Here is a 17165-nt window from a genome sequence, read left to right on the forward strand (position 1 = left end):
TTGCATCCATCTGGCATCTTCAAAAGGATAATTCTTAAACTTAATAAGATACCGTCGGATAGGCTTACCACCTCTTAATACCTTGTCTTCATGTCGGAGAATAGACTTGGGCTGGAGCACCTTTTCTTGGTCCTCAATCTCCTGTGGGTCTTCAATAGTTGGTTCTTGAGGTGGCTCTCCTTTGTAAGACTTTAGTAGGCTCACATGGAAAGCATTGTGTATGAGCCAATGGCTGGGCAACTTGAGTTGATAGACCATCTCATTGATTGGTCAAAGAATCTGGAAGGGACCATGGTACCTTTTTGCTAACTTAGCATAGTATCGTTGGTGTCCCGTAGGATTCTTGCTCGTGGTGTGCCTTAATCGGGCCTTGGGAAATTTAAGCAAGAGCCAATCATTTTCTTTAAAGGCTTGGGCTCTTCTGTGCATATCAACAGCAACCTTTTGCCTTTGCTTTGAGATAGAGATAGCATCCTTAATCTTTGGAAAGATTCTTGTAGGTCTTGGCTATACTCATGTGGAGCGAAGATCTTCCCGTGTACTTTAAGTAGTAGGGGACTTTTGGATCTTCCCTCTATTACCTTGAAAGGTGCTTTTCCCATGGAAGTATCTACAATGTTATTGTAGGGATACTCCACTAAGGGTAATTACTTCTCCCATTGGGACCTTTGATCTACTTCCTTTACATAGGCTTTTAGTGGATCAAGAATTGCTAGGTTAGCTATTTCACTCTGGCCATTCGTTTGGGGGTGATAGGCCAAAGAGATTTAGCCTTGTCCCTAAATTCTCAAAGAGACCCTTCCAAAAATTACTGGTCATTCTAGGATCTCTATCCGACACTATGGACATTGGCAAGCCATGGTACTTGAAGATTTGTGATATGAAGAGGGTTGCCATTTGATGGGCTTTGATAGTCTTTCTGACAGGTATAAAATGAGCTTGTTTATTGAACCTGTCTACTATCGTCCATATTCCCGTATTCCCATGGATAGACTTACGCAATCCAAAGATAAAATCCATGGACATGCTCTCCCATGGTGAATTACGGATTGGCAAAGGTTGAAGCAATCCAGGTTGCTTTCCTCTATCAAACTTTGTCTTTTGGCATAGCACTCATTTAGAAACATACTCTTGTATGTTTGCTTTCATGGGAGGCCAATAGAAATATATTTCAATCCCTTTTAGGGTAGGCTAAATCCCTCTATGCCCCGCATAAGGAGGAACATGAGATTCATACATTACTTTCTCACATAGTGAGTTAGGAACGCATAGTCTATTGCCACAGAGAAGATAACCACCTTGTAAAGTAAATGGTTCCTCTTTCTTCCCTAGTGCAAGGGCTGAAAACACATCTCTAAAATCGGAATCAATAGCGTACTCATCTATTATAGAAGATAGATCATTGTGAGTTGCTATGGAAACCGCATTCACTCTCGATCGTCTTGAGAGTGCATCAGCTACTTGATTATGCTTACCAGCAACGTGAGCAATATGAAAATGAAATTGCTAAAGGAAATTCTCATTTGTTTGTCGGAGAGCTTGGTCCCCGTCTTGTACTCAAGGCTTTGGTGATCCGTCCGCAAAATGAAAGGAGTCCCCAGTAAATAGTGCTTCCACGAGTCTAAGGCATGTAGAACTGCGTGGAGTTCCTTTTCATATATGCCTAGAGCTTGCTCAACAGGGTCAAGCCTTCGACTTTCATAGGCTATGGCGTGCCCTTCTTGGAGCAAAAGAACTCCAAGGCAATCACCACAAGCGTCACATTGGACCTCAAATGGCTTTGAGAGATCCGGTAGTATAAGCACAGGTTGAGAGATAAGCTTTTTGAAAGCGTTGTTCTCCTTGGCAAACCATGTATACCTAACGTTTTTCTTTGTTAGGTCATGTAATGGTCCTGCTATTAGTGAGAACTTTTCTATGAAGCGTCTATAGTATGCACACATACCTATGAAGCTTCTTAGTTCATGAAGATTCCTTGGATTAGGCCATCCTTTTATTACCTCTAGCTTTGATGGATCCATTTGGATGCCATCTTGAGAGATAATGTGACCTAAATATTGAATCTCTCATAAGAAAAACTCACTTTTCTTTCGATTAACATAAAGTTTATTCTCTCGTAAGATATTACCTGAAGATGTTGCTTGTGTTCGTCTAGTGAATTAGAGTAGATGAGAATATCATCAACGAACACTCCAGTAAAGGTTCGGTGAGGCCTGAATAGCTTCCCGATCAAGCAGTTGAATGTGGCTGGTGCATTGGACAAAACAAAAGGCATGACAATGTATTCGTAAAGACCAAATGTAGTGCGAAATGCGGTTTTTACAATGTCTTGATCAACTATCCTTATTTGATGGTAGCCACTTTTTAGGTCAATTCTACTAAAGCAGGTCGACCCTTGTAGCTTATCAAATAGGTCTTCTACCCGTGGAACGGGAAACCTGTTTTTGATAGTGGTCCTATTTAGTTCTCTATAGTCGACACACATACGATATGTGCCGTCTTTCTTTTGCACTAATAATATGGGTGAGAAGAATGGAGATGAGCTAGGCCTAACCATGCCCTTCTCAACTAACTCATGCACTTGCCGCATAATCTCCTCTTGTTGAGCTTGGGAAACTCTATAAAGAGGTTTATTAGGCGGTGAACTTCCTAGAAGAAGTTCAATTGCATGGTCATCATTGCCTCGTTTAGGAGGTAGTTCACAAGGGATGTCATCAATAAAAAAATCTTGAAATCCCTTGAGAAAATTGGATAACTCTAATTCCTTGTGATTATTTACATTTTTTTTTGCTAAAGCATTAGGTTCATTTTGAGAATCTTTAACAAAAATCATGTACACGGAAATAGAGCTCTTTATTGACTTATTGAAATCTTGCCTATGTACAATGGGTATGGTGTTACCCAACTCCTTAGCATCTATGTACATATCTATTTCCCTGAACCTAAAGTAGATTTTCCTTTCAGGGAATTTAACATTGGCAGCCATGTGATCAAACATGGTGCCCCTAGGATTACATCCTCGTGCTTGAGAGGAGAGATAAAGAAGTCCTCTTTGTCCACATAGCTTTCCCATCTCATAGGCTTGGATGCCTAGCTTGGTGGCCAACTGTGTAAATATGAAATTGTGAGTAGAACCAGGGTCAAAGAGAATAGAAGCATCATGTTCTCTTACCTTTCCCCAAGCATGGCATACAGGAGATCCTTTGTAGTGAGCTTCCTCTTCTTGGATTTCAACCAAGGTATCTCTAGGAGGCTCATGGCGGGTGTTCTTTTGGGGGCAAGCGCGGTTCACATGCCCTTGCTCGCCGCATTTGAAACAACGGTTATCCTTGCAATAACGCGCAATCTCTTCAGGAGAGATTTTTTTTTTGCCTTTGTAAACACCCTTCTCCTTAGCTTTGTTATTGGAATTTCCCTTAGGAGACTTTTGGACATTGTCCTTACCCTTAGGCATGATATTACGGTCCTTGTTCTCCGTGGGCTTAAGATTTCTCTTAGCCCCTGTTTGAAAATTGATTCATGAAGCCACCATGGTATGGTATATGACCGTAGATATGGTGCGTGGCCTTTGGGAGTTGACATACTCCACCATATCTTCAGTTAAGCCCGCACAGAATTGTTGTTTTTGCTCTCCAAAATCCATCTTTTTGAAGACAGTGGCTTTGAGATGTAAGTCCCAAAACTTGTCTACATATTTGTGAATGGATTCTTAGGGAGAGAGCTTCAACCTTCACCATTTGGTGAGTACTTTGTCTTTGGCGTCGGTGGCCAAAAACTACTTCATGATGGAAGCTCTTAAAGCTTTCCATGTTTGTGAGGCTTCATCGTTGGCCCGTAGGCTAGACCACCATTGTTTGGCGGACTTTTGAAAATGGATAGCTACATGGCGTAGCTTAGAGGACTCCGTGAGCCCTCATCTCCAAATGCCGCATCGAATTGTTGAATGAAAGCCAAGACTTTGTCCATAGCACCAAAGACGTCATCATAGGTAAGGAAAGAGATGCTCTTTCCTCCCTCTTTGAACTTCTTGAGCTTGGACAATCTCTTCCACGCGACATAGGATTTCCTATGGCCTCTTCTTTTTGGTGGTTCAAAAGTTGCACCATCGCTTTCTTCATAAGATGAAGAATTTGAGGAAGATGCAGAAGAGGGTGGCCTCTTTCTCGCCTTGTTCCTCTTTGTCTGCACGATAACTTTCTTCATAAGAGGAAGAGAATGAAGAAGATGGAGAAGAGGGTGACCTCTTTTTCGCCTTTTTCTTCTCTTGTTTTCTGTCATCCCTCTTTGAATTATGGTGTGGAGAAGTGTGCGATTATCTTCTCCGTTTAGGAGGTGATGGAGAGCATTTTGCCCGCCATTTTCGTGGAGCCATTTTCGTCGAGGTGGCAGGAGACTCACTTCTTTTTCATTCTTTTGGTGGGGGCTCTTGAGTTCTCCTTTGGGAAGGAGATGCATCGTCAAGTAGTAAATTTTTGAGCCTTTCATACCGATCCTCTTCTTCTTCCCGAATCGGAGAGAGAGGCCTCTTTTGGAAGTCTCGCAAGGAGGCTTCCTAGGTACTCTCTCGTCATGGTGGGGAGTTTGGATAATCCCATGAGCACATAGCTGCCGTTGCACTTCACTTTGGAGGGACGGATTGCCCATGGCTTGTTGAAGCCTAGTAACAAGGTAGCTAACAAGCATAGGGGCATCATTAGTAGCCTGCTCATTAGCAAAATCAAAGGTATCAACATTAATTTCACTCTCTTTACTATTGTCAGTCATTTTAACAATTTTTAGGTGTACTTTGGCACTTCAAGCCCTAATCACTGCTCCTCTTTACCCCTTTAGAAAAGCACTCAAGCTACTGTACCCGTGGCTCGAATATCATTAATTGCAATGAATAGAAGAGAGGGTCTTTCAACACCAAAACAGTACCGTGGCTCCTGTCAAGCTTCTAATAGCTCAATAGTGGTTATGTCGTAGGCAAGCCCCGTAGGACTCCACTATTAAGACCATAGCTCTCGACGGTGATGCCCCGTTATCTGCACAAATGCAGGCGCACTACAAGGCTAAAAAATCCCTATTCTACTTACTTAATTGCAATTAATAATACCAATTATTTATAGGTAGCTTGAGGACCTCCCTTCTTGAGCAAGAAAAGAGAAACCTTGTGCTCTGTTACCAACGTAACATTTAATGGCCTAGTAACTTGTGTGTAGTGGAAAATAGCATAGACATAGTGAGCATTTCATTAGCATATATTCCTAATGAGCATAGCAAGAGTGCTTGGATGGAGAGAGCAACAAAAAGCATAACGCCTAGTTAGATAGGCATGAACAAGAGGGAGAAATTAAGCTATTGACAACAATTGAGGACCGGATTTACATGGAGTTGGTCCCCCCTCCAAAAGGCTTTGTATTATAGGTTTCCTCCATCAAGGGAAACATTTTACAATACAATACTTTGCGTTCCTTCAATATCTTGTTGGTGCAATAAAGATGGAAGCTTCAAGCACCATACACACTTATAAAACACAACATCAATTCCCTCACCGTCTCAGACTCAAGACCTCACACACCTTTGAAGATGGTGAGAGCTAGCGGGGTATGAGAGTAGATTGAGAGGAAGAAGGAGTAATCTTATGAGAAAGAAGTTTAACTCTTCACCTAATCACTCATAATAGCTTAGCATAGCTTAGTAATTAGCATGGTAGAGGAGATGAGCATGCATTGGAGCTTGGCTCTTGGTTGGATTTGCATCACAAAGCCAAGAGTTGTTGGTGTAGGCCTCCCTTCTCACAAGCTTGGAGTAGGTGATGAGTTTTCCATTAAAGCTTGAGAAGGAGAGACAGAGTCTTCTTTGCTTCACACATGAGATTGTGTGTGTGTGTGTGTGTGTGTGTGTGTGTGTGTGTGTGTGATAATGCCTTGAAAAAATCAGCCCCCTCTCTCTCTCTTGGTCGACCCCTCATGCTTTTTACTCATGCTGACACCCCATTGGACCTTGTAAAGCCTAGCCAATGATAGTTAAGAAGCATAAGTGATAGCCTTGTGACATGTGTCCCCCTTTCCCCTTTTGTGAGAGCTTTAGATAGTTAAATAATGCAATTAAACTCTAATTGGACCCCTTTGTCTTCTGGCCAATAGGAATCAAGCAAGCCATTGGGCTGATGAATTCTCATTGGGCCCCTTGGGAGACTGGCCAATAGTCTTCTAGAGAGCTTAATTCTTATTGGTTCTTTTATTAAGTGTTTTTAAATAAATTAAACTAGATTTACTCTAGCCTAATTCTCATTGGTCCACCTCTATGGCCATCCAATAGGATTTGAATGCACCTTGTGGGCAATTGGGCTAGGGAGCTGACATGTGTCCACTATGCCCTTTGTGTAAAGGGGTTTGCATGAGTGTGTGTGTGTGTGTGTGTGTGTGTGTGTGTGTGTGTTTCTCTCTCATCCCCTACTAAAAGGGCTCGCCCCCTCCTCTTTAGGAGCCTGCAAAGACTTTTTGTACACTATCAAGCATCCCATTTTTCCTAAGCATTGACCATTGGATTTAACCTTTGAATTTTGGAAGTCATAATGGGTTGAACCTTAGGTCTTTGAAGCCCATTGCTTACACATTGCTCTTCTGCAGATGGTCCCCCTTTGGATCCCTGTTTTCCGTCCTTTGGATCCCTACGTGACCAGTCTGCTAGCCTTACCAATAATCTAGCTTTTTCTCCCCTGGTACTTCCCCATATTAGATGATCAATTTAACATGAGAAAATCGTTTAGGAGAATTAGATATTAGTTATTATGACAGGAGGACATATCATATCTGTTTTTTCTTGAGTGAATTCAATTTCTTTATTGGTTGTTATGACATTCTCCTATTTGTAATGGATTCTTAGGACAAAATTACATCAAGATCATGCAAAACTATTAAAAGGCCTCAACGTTATGTAGAGAAGTCTCATGAGAAGGCAAGATGATTTAACATTTTCTTGAAGCTTAACATTTTTGGCATGCAGAAGGCCATATGGGTGGGTGAGAAATCGTGCAAATTTTGGACCCTTGATGCAGAGTTAGAACATGTGTCTACTTTGCTTGAAAGTGAAGGCCTTGTTGACGACTCTCTGCAATAGGTAGTGCAGCTCAAAGCGTTCTCCCCTACACTGCTTGTGGTGCATTGAAAGCATGCGTGTTTCCAAGGTGGATGTGCGCACTACTGCGGGACCTTTTTCTGAGGTGAAGCAGTACAAAGAACGTGTGCTTTTAAGAGTTGTCGAAGCAAATGGGGGGGGCAGAGAAGAGCGATGTCCTAGCGTTGTGGTGGGTCTCCAACTAACAGATGGTTTGGCTGCTCCGGCATCCAAGCGGCCTCCTTTTTTGCATATGTGACAATTGAGGTTGCTTGTGAAACCCAATTTGGGCGACAATAGCACAGTGCGAATTGAACTAGAATCTATATATTTTCCCCAATTCTGTGTGTCATCCATGCTGACATTTGATGTCATACCTCCCTTCAGTTTCACCACGGGTAGATGCAGGGCAAAGGATGCATAATCACCCATCTCTGAGTCAAGGGGAAGTAAGGACACTGACTTGTAGATTATCCATTTCCAGGCCCTTTCCATGTGCAATAGTACCTATCACGGGCAAAGAGAATAAAATTTCTTTTGGTTTCTGAGAGATTGTTGTGAGCCAGTCGTTGTAGCTCCACTTGCATGTTGTTAAAAGTTTGGATGAGAGAGGGTAGCTCTTATGGGAGCTCTTTGAGTATTCTAAGCACTAGAGTTTGGATTGAGACCACCAATGTTGATAATGGTTTCCCCCATTCTGATTCAAGGGCAAGCTTAAATTGCAGGTTTGCAGTTTGGAGAAGAAGCCTTTGGAAGAGAAGTGAAACCTCCATTTTGCCTTCTGCAATTGCATGAGGAATTTACAAAGTGATGCATTTTTCTACTCTCATCATCATCATCATCACTGGCAAGCCTGAACCTTTCCCGCCCTTCCTTTGGCTCTAGCCCTGCACATGCATGGTGACTTTTTTATAGCCCTTCCCAAAGACGGGCAACTTGACACAATAGCCCTTCCCAAGTGAAGGGTGGTCTTTCACAAAACCTTCACAAGGAAGGGCTACATTCCCGATTACCCTGCAAAGAAAATCTTATGCATTTTCAAGCAATTTTTAACATGTTTATATCTCAAACTTAGTAGAACTGCCTAGGTAGCCTCAAGCATTTGATAGGCCACCTTACAATTAGAGTATCTATGCTTCTCGCTCAAGCTTTTCATGTGTCACACATATTTTCATTCTCTACTTAGTTGATTACTTCCCATGTCTCGTCACACAAAAGATGTTCAAAAACCCTAAGTCAAAACTTGCAGGTACTTCTATGACAAACATTTTCTTAGATATGTGGAAAAAACAATAAACTCCAGTATCGATGTGAAATATCTAAAAAGATTGGAGGGATCTCTATCGTGTTCTTAAGAGATGAATTTTCTCTATAATTAGAGCACACTGTGTATGGTTCCTTTGTTAGGGTTGTTCGCACAATTTTGCTGCACTCAAATTGAAGGGCAACAAAATTTGACCCTTCCTTTTGAAGTGAAAATTGCATCCTAGCCTTTCCTATGGGACAGGCAGTCTTAAAAACACCCTTCCTTAGGAAGAGTGAGGGTGCCCTGCAACTTTAGGGCTTGCTCTCATGTGAATGGGCTTCAAGCCAAGAGACAAAAGAATTCCTTCGCTAGCTTCAATTTGAGTGCAGAGGACACTGTTTTTTGAAATTGATGGCAAGCTTCAAGAGCAAGACTAAGCATGAGAAGATTCAATTTTCTATTAGGGTTGGGATGACAAAGAATTAGCAGAATTCCATGTGGACTTTTGACAAGTTCTTGGAGTATGATGTCTATGTGCACATCTTCGCAACTCATCATGGAAAATAGTGCATTCAAGTATGAGGCAATATCACCGCCGGTGCTCTCTGCTGAGCATGCCACCAAACTTGTATAGATGGCTCGAAACTTTTCAAAGCATCTATTGCAGATATACGCCAAGGTGTGACCAACTTGGAGGGTCATAAAACCAGTGGTGTGGCAAGAGCTGTCGGGAGTACGAAGCAAAGGAATTTTGAAGTAAACATTAATAGGTTGCTATACTCAATGTTTTAATGTCTAACATTTAAAAAATGATACTAAATGACATACTAAGTGATTGTACTTTGCATATGACATTCTGCGGTATACATCATGCTACCTTTTCAACACCCGTAACTTTTCCGTAACTGTGAATCTTCAGTTTGTTCTTAATAGACAGTAGTAGTCATTTGTGAAGTGACACTTTCTTACTTGAAGCTTAACTTTTTGCCATAAAAAGTAGGGTAAAGGGGCCAATAAGGAACCACCCCCCAAAAGGAAGATGGCTCCACTCCCAAAAGAGAGACAAAAAAAAAAGAATATGCTTGGAATCTTGCTTAGGTGTCCACATCTGATTTGCTAAAAAGTGTACTACTATTGGGGCTTGAGTGTCTCTGTTTTCTAAAAAGCCCTCAGAATTACGCTTTTTCAAATAGAGTGCTGAGGCAAAATCAAAAAAATATCAATCTTGATATCATCTAATGCGTCTTTTCATGAGAAATTGAATGCACTCTTCAAATTTCAAATCTGGCCGGATATGAAAAATCCCCCCCCCCCCCCCCCCCCCCCCCCCCCCCCCCCCAAAATACTTTTTTTTTTACATGGCCTTATATTGGCCCCTTTACCCTAGTCATTCGTGAAGTAAAATAAGTATAGCTAGCTAGCAAGGTAGCCTTGTACATCATGCTAAGTAAAAAGGGTGTATTGTCATGCTAATGTCGCTAGCAATTTATTAAAAAAAATTATAAAAATATTATTGGGATAGAATTTTTTGTTTATGAGAATAGAGATCAACATCATGCTCAATCTAAGTGTCACATATGTATTCTTTATAAATGAAGCATTAAATTGAATTAAGCTAATCTTGGCTTGAGACTATGTTGTCCTGATTTTGCAGGCAGCTCGAATTATCGAGCATCTCTGAAGATGCTCCTTAGGTTTGATGAGAAAAAGGGCTGGATTGCACGTAGAGAAAGAGAGAGAGATGGCACTGTCGTGCGTGAAGAGAAGTACAAAGAGAGAGAGAGAGAGAGAGAGAGAGAGAGAGAGAGAGAGTCACAGATTTTTTGTTGCCTGGTGGAGAAAAAAACGAACGATTGCACCGCTTTATTTGTTGCGTGCTTACAGTTGTCCATGGCAAAGGTGAGAGCTGGCCTTTGATGAGTTCGGGTCAGGATACGAATACTGGAACGCGATAGCTTGAGACTATGGGGTTTCAAGATCAAGTTTCACTATAAAATTTTAAGACTCTGTCTATATACGTGTTTGTCACACAAGTAGATTCTATAGAAAATTTTCATGTATCTTAATGACATAGCAACACCAATAGCGAATAGGATATGTTTTTAAAAGCACATGCACTTTGTTTTTTTGGGGGTTTTGGGTTTTTTTTTTTTTTTTGGCCCCGGGAGTGGAAGCAATCATATGTTTAAATGGCATAGTAACACCATAATGAAATTGGATGGTTTTACAAAATCATAATGAAAGAATATGTGTTTGTGTGTGTGTGTGTGTGTGTGTGAGAGAGAGAGAGAGAGTCAACATTAAAAATAAAATTGGGTGCATGTACATTGGCATGGATGACAAATAATGTCTTGAAAGCAAAGAGCATGAGCGTAATACTACTAGCTCCGTACTATATTATATTCATTTATTGGGAAGATTCTTCACCTTATGTCGGGCCTCGTTAACATTTAACTTCTCACAGGGCTCGTCAACACTTCAAAAGGTCTACTCGAGGTTCGAACTTACACAAATGCCACACACTGCCTTTTCGGTACTTGCTACAGCCAACCCAACACATCAACGATGCTGTCGAAAACTGGGATTTTTAAACAGAAAAAAAAGATAAACGACCTTCAGGCTCCAGTGTTCGGGAAAAATCACGAGGGCCTGCTCTTGAGTGCAGGAGCGGAAGGCAAATAAGCAACAAGTACAAAGAGATACAACACCCAATTGCAAGCTATGTTGTGAGCTTTAGCTTGTCTACCTCATTCTATCGAGCAAGTAGCACAGAGACAGAGACAGAGAGAGAGATTGTCGAGGCAAAGCACATGGAAATAAAAGTAATCTTCCTCCATTATTTCACTGATTCATCAAAAGCAGCAAACAAATTCAACCTAGAGTTTTATTTGGAATATTATTCTGGTTTCCATAATTTAGAACCCCATCATCCCCCTCCAACATGAAAGCCTTTTAAAAACTTGAGAGGATGTGATTATTCACCACCACTGCTTTCTATAATTGCACAAAATGTTTGCACCCCTTCAAGATCTATAGTCTCCTTAAGTGAGGGTACATCTACTGGCATCCCATGTTTGTTATATTCCTTCGCATCCATGAACTCATATACAATATCTTGGTCACCAACGCTATAGATTGACAAAACCATCACTTTGCTTCTTGCTCACGCAACCGTGAGTTCCCAAGACCTGCATTTAACACAAGGGTTTATTCAAGCTTTGCAAAGGTGCCCTATCACTCGTCCTAATTTAATGGTCTTTCAAACAGACATACAAAAATATGCAGGCCTTCACAGATCGTATTGGCCCAAACAAAAGATCTAGAATAAATGCAACCTTATTGAACCCTAAATGGTGTGTTGAAGCAAACAAAGCAATAGCACAAAGACTTAGAGATCCAAATCCAAGTAATAATTTAGCCCAACAATGAACCCATGCTTTGCAAACTCGGAACAATGTCCTCGAATGTCCACGTTGGAAGAGGCACTTTCTCCTTCACTTGGCTCAAGCATTCCATCTTCTGATCTAGCTTACAGTCGAAAAGGTTTTTGAAAAGGACCTTTGATATAATCTGCTCTATTTTATATTCCATCTTGCCAGTTGCCTGAAATTATAAGGGTTAACAAAATATTAAAAAGAAAAGAAGATGCCCTTATCACTACCCAGAACATAGAATCAAAACAACAAAGATCCATCTTATGGCTTTTCATATATTTTGGCTGAGCATACAGAAAGAGCTAATTGCGCACCATAACAATGCCACCCACCATCTTCGACTCCGTACCTGAAATTGGCAAATGTAGGTCCTTTCCAACAACAACTACACCATGCTGCCAGACGGGTGCCAATCAAGAAAATAAACACTAAGGGATTTGGTTGGGGCGAACGAGGGCAAACTGCCACCCAATCATGAGTAACCAAAAATATACCTGCAAAAATAAGGAGGATGGAGGCATTCAGCTCATGTGCGTAGCTACACAGACACACCTTTTCTACTTGGAGAGCATCCAGCAGACCAACTAAGTCCCCACAATGTGCAAGTAGGTGTAATTGTTGACCCCCTCAAGTCTCCAAAGCCACGCATACTCGGTGCAAATTTCCTCTTGTAAATGCAAGAATCTGCTTGCGCCATCCATACCAGCCCTTCGAAAAAGTGCATAGAGATACCATCGGTGGGCATGCCCTCCATCACCAGTTGCTACCCTGCTGCCCACAAGCGCTTGCTTGTATACTGATACAATTGACATGCCAACTCTTTGATACAAAACATGTCTTGCACAAGGGGAGGAGGTTGCCGAGTAAGCAGAAACCTCCAAACAGCATTGGTTTTCACCTTGCGTACTTCCCAAAAGTGAATTCATGCAGTTTGTTTGTTTTGTGTGTGTGTGTGTGTGTGTGTGTGTGTGTGTGTGTGTTTTTTTTTACTACCTAAATTGGCAATCAAGAAGCACATTGAGAGCAAAACCCATGGCTGAAGAAGGGTGTTGGCGATGAGTGCAAATATCTATGTGTGTGTGTGTGTGTGTGTGTGTGTGTGTTGGTTGAGCTGAGCAGGCCGGGCATATGCAGTACCTTCGACTCTCGAGCTTCAAAGAGGAGCTTGGAGTGTGGGTAAGAGAGAAAGTGAGAAAATTCACTATAATCAAGTAAATCCGAATCATGAAAATCACAAAATTTTCCAATACATAAAACAAGCAATAAACTGTGGGAAAAAAAAGAATGTAGGTACAGCTGCAGAAGCTTCGACGGAGGTGCTTTTGACAATAGAAGCCGCGACATCAGTGCTAATCGTGAGTTGGAGTACCTCCCTACGAGGGGATTGCAATGAGAAGTGGTTGCATTGCTATTACCACCTTTTCTTGAGCAACAATAAAAGCATGTTCAATTGCACGCTGTCTAGTCCTATTTTTTTTGGAAAGTGACTCTTGTAACAACAATATGCACAATGCATCAAACTTGACAACTTTAGGATTTCCTTGGGCCATAAGTCTCCAAGTACTAGCAAAAGTCTAGTAAGAATCTGGCAAGGCATCAAGAACAGTCTGCACAAGGGAACTGTCAGAAATGACTTCACTTGCAAAAATAAGTTGCTCATTGATATCCATGACACCAACAAGGAAAGTGTCCATGTCATCTTCATCATGCATAATCTTCAACTCCAGCTCTTTACGTAGTAGCAATGCAATTTTTGCCTCATTGCGACTTGCATAAAGACCAACCAGAATATCCCAAGCCTGTTTTGCTAATTTTGTTGAACGAATGTGGGGAGTGATAGTGCGCTTCACAGACAACACAATCAATGCATGAGCTTGCGCATCTTTTACATCCCAACAATCTTGCTCAGCCATAGGCAAAACAGCTCTAACAGCAGCATTCCTTGCAACAAGACTTGCAGCATCCTCAACATTTCTTGTATCTTCAAAACCAGGACATACATCAATGCCCTGCACAATGTTCCAAACGCCCTTTGACACAAGAACATGTTGCATCATGTAAGCCCACATAGGGTAATTGTCCCCATCCAATCTACCCTCTGGAGCAAACATCTCGAACACATCTGTGTTGTTGTCAGCCATGGTAAATGTTGCACCTGATGTGAAGACTGCCCGAAAAGAGGAGAAACCAAGCGGGAACAACACGTGCTATATAGCACAAACCATAGAAGACTGTAAGGGACCTATTATGTAGAGAACGACACTGACAAAATTTTGCACAAAATGACAAAATAGCTTGCGCAATGCACGTAATGGAAACGCAGGCCGAAATGAGCCCGAATGAGAAATCTGAGCAGATTAAGCTCTTCAAGCTTTCCAAAATATTTTGCGACCTGTGAATGCCCGCCAAAGCTCACAGAAATCGGAGAAAGTGAGCAGGCGTGTGCTGGAGTTGCTAATGACTAAGCCTGGGAGGACGCAACCTGCTTTGATATCAATTGTTGAAATTAGGGTTGCAAGAGAACACACACAACTTGGAGAAGACGAAGGAAGCTCAAGGCACACAACTGAGAGTGTATTACTTAGTGTGCAATGGAAAGATTAGTTAGCCCTAGAGTGATGGGCATATGTACAATACATGAGGAGAAAAACCTCCTAGTGAGGGAAAAAATGCCCGACGGTCCTAAGTGTGTTCACACATCTCACTACCACATGAATATGGTAACAACCGGAGCCTTCTTGGTATGGAGTAGTTTCTTCCTCCTAGCTGCTACCTATGCTTAGAAGGTGGTTTTAGGGGGGTCACAAAAAGCACACATCATAATCATTTTGAGCATTCAAGAAATCTATAAATAATTATGTGCAAGAGGAAAATGCTCACTCTTGCACGGGGGGAGATTGCACCCATTGTCTGTGTTCATCTTCTCTTCTCTCACCTCTTCTCTCCGTTTCGGTGTAGCACTCCACTGTAGGAGGTGCATCTGCACGTGCTCCCTTGCTGTCTCTCGCTCTCTATCTCTCTCATATTCCTATGTTGCTTCAATTATGTGTATACATGGTATGCTAGATATGTATATCTCTTGATTTTAATAATCATAGCATGGTTTTTTTTGTGTAATTTGCAGGGACACCACCCTTCCGCCTACAGCAGTGGTATCAGAGCTCATGGCCATGCCCCTAACTGTGTATCTGCTTCAAATAAGATATTTTGACATCCGCTTGCAAAACCAAAGGTAAGTAGCATTGATTTGTTTTATTGTAGTTGATTTTTTAAACATGCTTTGGTAATCATATGTTGTAATTTGCTAAGTAGGAGCATATGTAAATAGGTTGTAAGTGAATATTGTTTTGCTAATAACTTTTAATCAAGTTTTCTTTTTGGGGGCTGTGAAATTCATGCAATGGTGCTCGACAAAGAAGAAGAAGTCTAGAAAAAGTTCTAACTAATATCCAAGGAATTTTAACACGGTGTAGACAATCTCAACTGATCACAAGGATTTTATGAGCAGAGAAGAACTTAGAAAGAAGAAAGAATAGAAGAAAGAGGAATCAATGTATGAGTTTAACCATCTAAAGAGATTCTCGTAGTTGTTGATGCAAAGAGATGTAGTTTTGATGGATGGGATTAATCCCCATTAAAACACCAAAAATAGACTAGGTGAAATTTTGACGTAGTGGAATTACATCGAAAGAAGAAGATGAATTATAGAAGTTTATTTTGAACTTAAGTAGCAAAGGCCTTTTTTTTGCAAAACTCACAATTGTGAGTGATTGAATTAAAATGTCACCAAGAAATATACAAACCAGCCTCAAGCTCATGTCAAGCCTTGACCGAAAAATGGTTATATCGGAGCTTAGTTACAAGTACCCAGTGGCGTACTATTACAAAGATCCCAATCCTTTACAATGCAGGGGTCGCCCAGTTGGCGAGGGTCGCCCTAAGCCAATCATTCAAGTTTTTCCTTTTACCTACCACATATGTTATCTCCTTGCTTTCTTGTACAATCTCGGAGAAGCTAGCCACAGTGAGTTTGCTAACACAACAATTCCTGGTCTTCCAGATATTATGTGCAAGAAACAATATCTGACATTTGAGTACATATTAGAAGTGTAGAACTTTGAAATTGTTTGCTACCAAGGCACAGATCCTTCTTGAATAAACCTATCTACCATGTTCTTCGTATCCATTTGCACATCTTTCCAGCAAGGCCTCTAGTAGCTGAGCATTCCATGAAAAGGTGGCAGAGGTCTTCACTAGCCAATCTGCACCCTGAACATCTATCGGGCCCGATGTTACATGCTTGAATGTTGACGCTTGTTGGAAAAGCCCCCCATAAAACCTTCCACAAAAATAACTACATAGATTGAGGCCACTGTGGATTCCAAATGTTCTTTTAACCTCTACCCATCAAGCCTCTGACCATTGCTTCTTTCACTGCTTGTTTAAAGGGCCATACCAATCAGCCTCGTGTATTAACGCTTGGTAAAATGCCAATGGTATGGGGTTTAGAGAACCGGCTACTCATGGGCCATTTCCAAGCTTTCCACTGAAAAGTAGATTCACTATCAGAATCATAACATTATCCAGGCACTCTATAACCCTATTGACAAGTATTTTCAGAGTGCCGAGTTGAGACTGGGCAGCCACCTGGTCAGAGGATTTCCAACACTTCATCCTTCTTGCAGTTTCTCTCCAATAAGGATTCAAGATAACTCCGACAGCTTTAGACATCCAGGGGGACCAGTGAGAGATGGATTTCCGGAAGTATCTGGTTAAATTCACCCCATTCTAGTGCCCACCCATGTTTCCCTATTGCACTTTTGCACCAGCTCTTCTGTGATGCCAATCAGTCTAAGGCTAGCCCACCTCGGGGCTAAAAGTTTGTCTGTTAGACAAGGGGAACTAGAACCTAGGAGTCCACCTCCCAACCACCCACTATATAGCATGGCTCCTAGCCCTTTGCCCTAGTTGGACTCCCTTTCCACACTGCCTAGCCCAGCCTTGCCCTTGTCTAGTCCGGCCTTGCCGTTGTCTTGACATTACTCCCCCCTTAAAGAAGAGTTTTCGTCCTCAAAAACAAAAGTGGGAAACTTCTTCTTAAGAACACTATTGTTTTCCCAAGTGGCACCTTCCTCAGGTCGATCTTTCCACTTGATCAAGGCTTGATGACGTACATGATGACGTGTACATAACTCATGATAATCAAGAACACGTTCAGGTTCATGCGGTAAGGTAGGAGGTTCAACGAAATCAACCAAAATCTGTTGGTCAATGACATTGTCATCCCCATGTAACCGCTTACATAAATGGCTTACATGAAACACCGGATGAATACGAGAATGTGTAGGTAGCAGTAATTTGTAGGCACGATCACCTACTCGCTT

The sequence above is a fragment of the Adiantum capillus-veneris genome, chromosome 2 (genome assembly GCF_014529385.1).
Source record: "Adiantum capillus-veneris isolate H3 chromosome 2, ASM1452938v2, whole genome shotgun sequence".
In the NCBI taxonomy this organism is placed as follows: Eukaryota; Viridiplantae; Streptophyta; class Polypodiopsida; order Polypodiales; family Pteridaceae; genus Adiantum; species Adiantum capillus-veneris.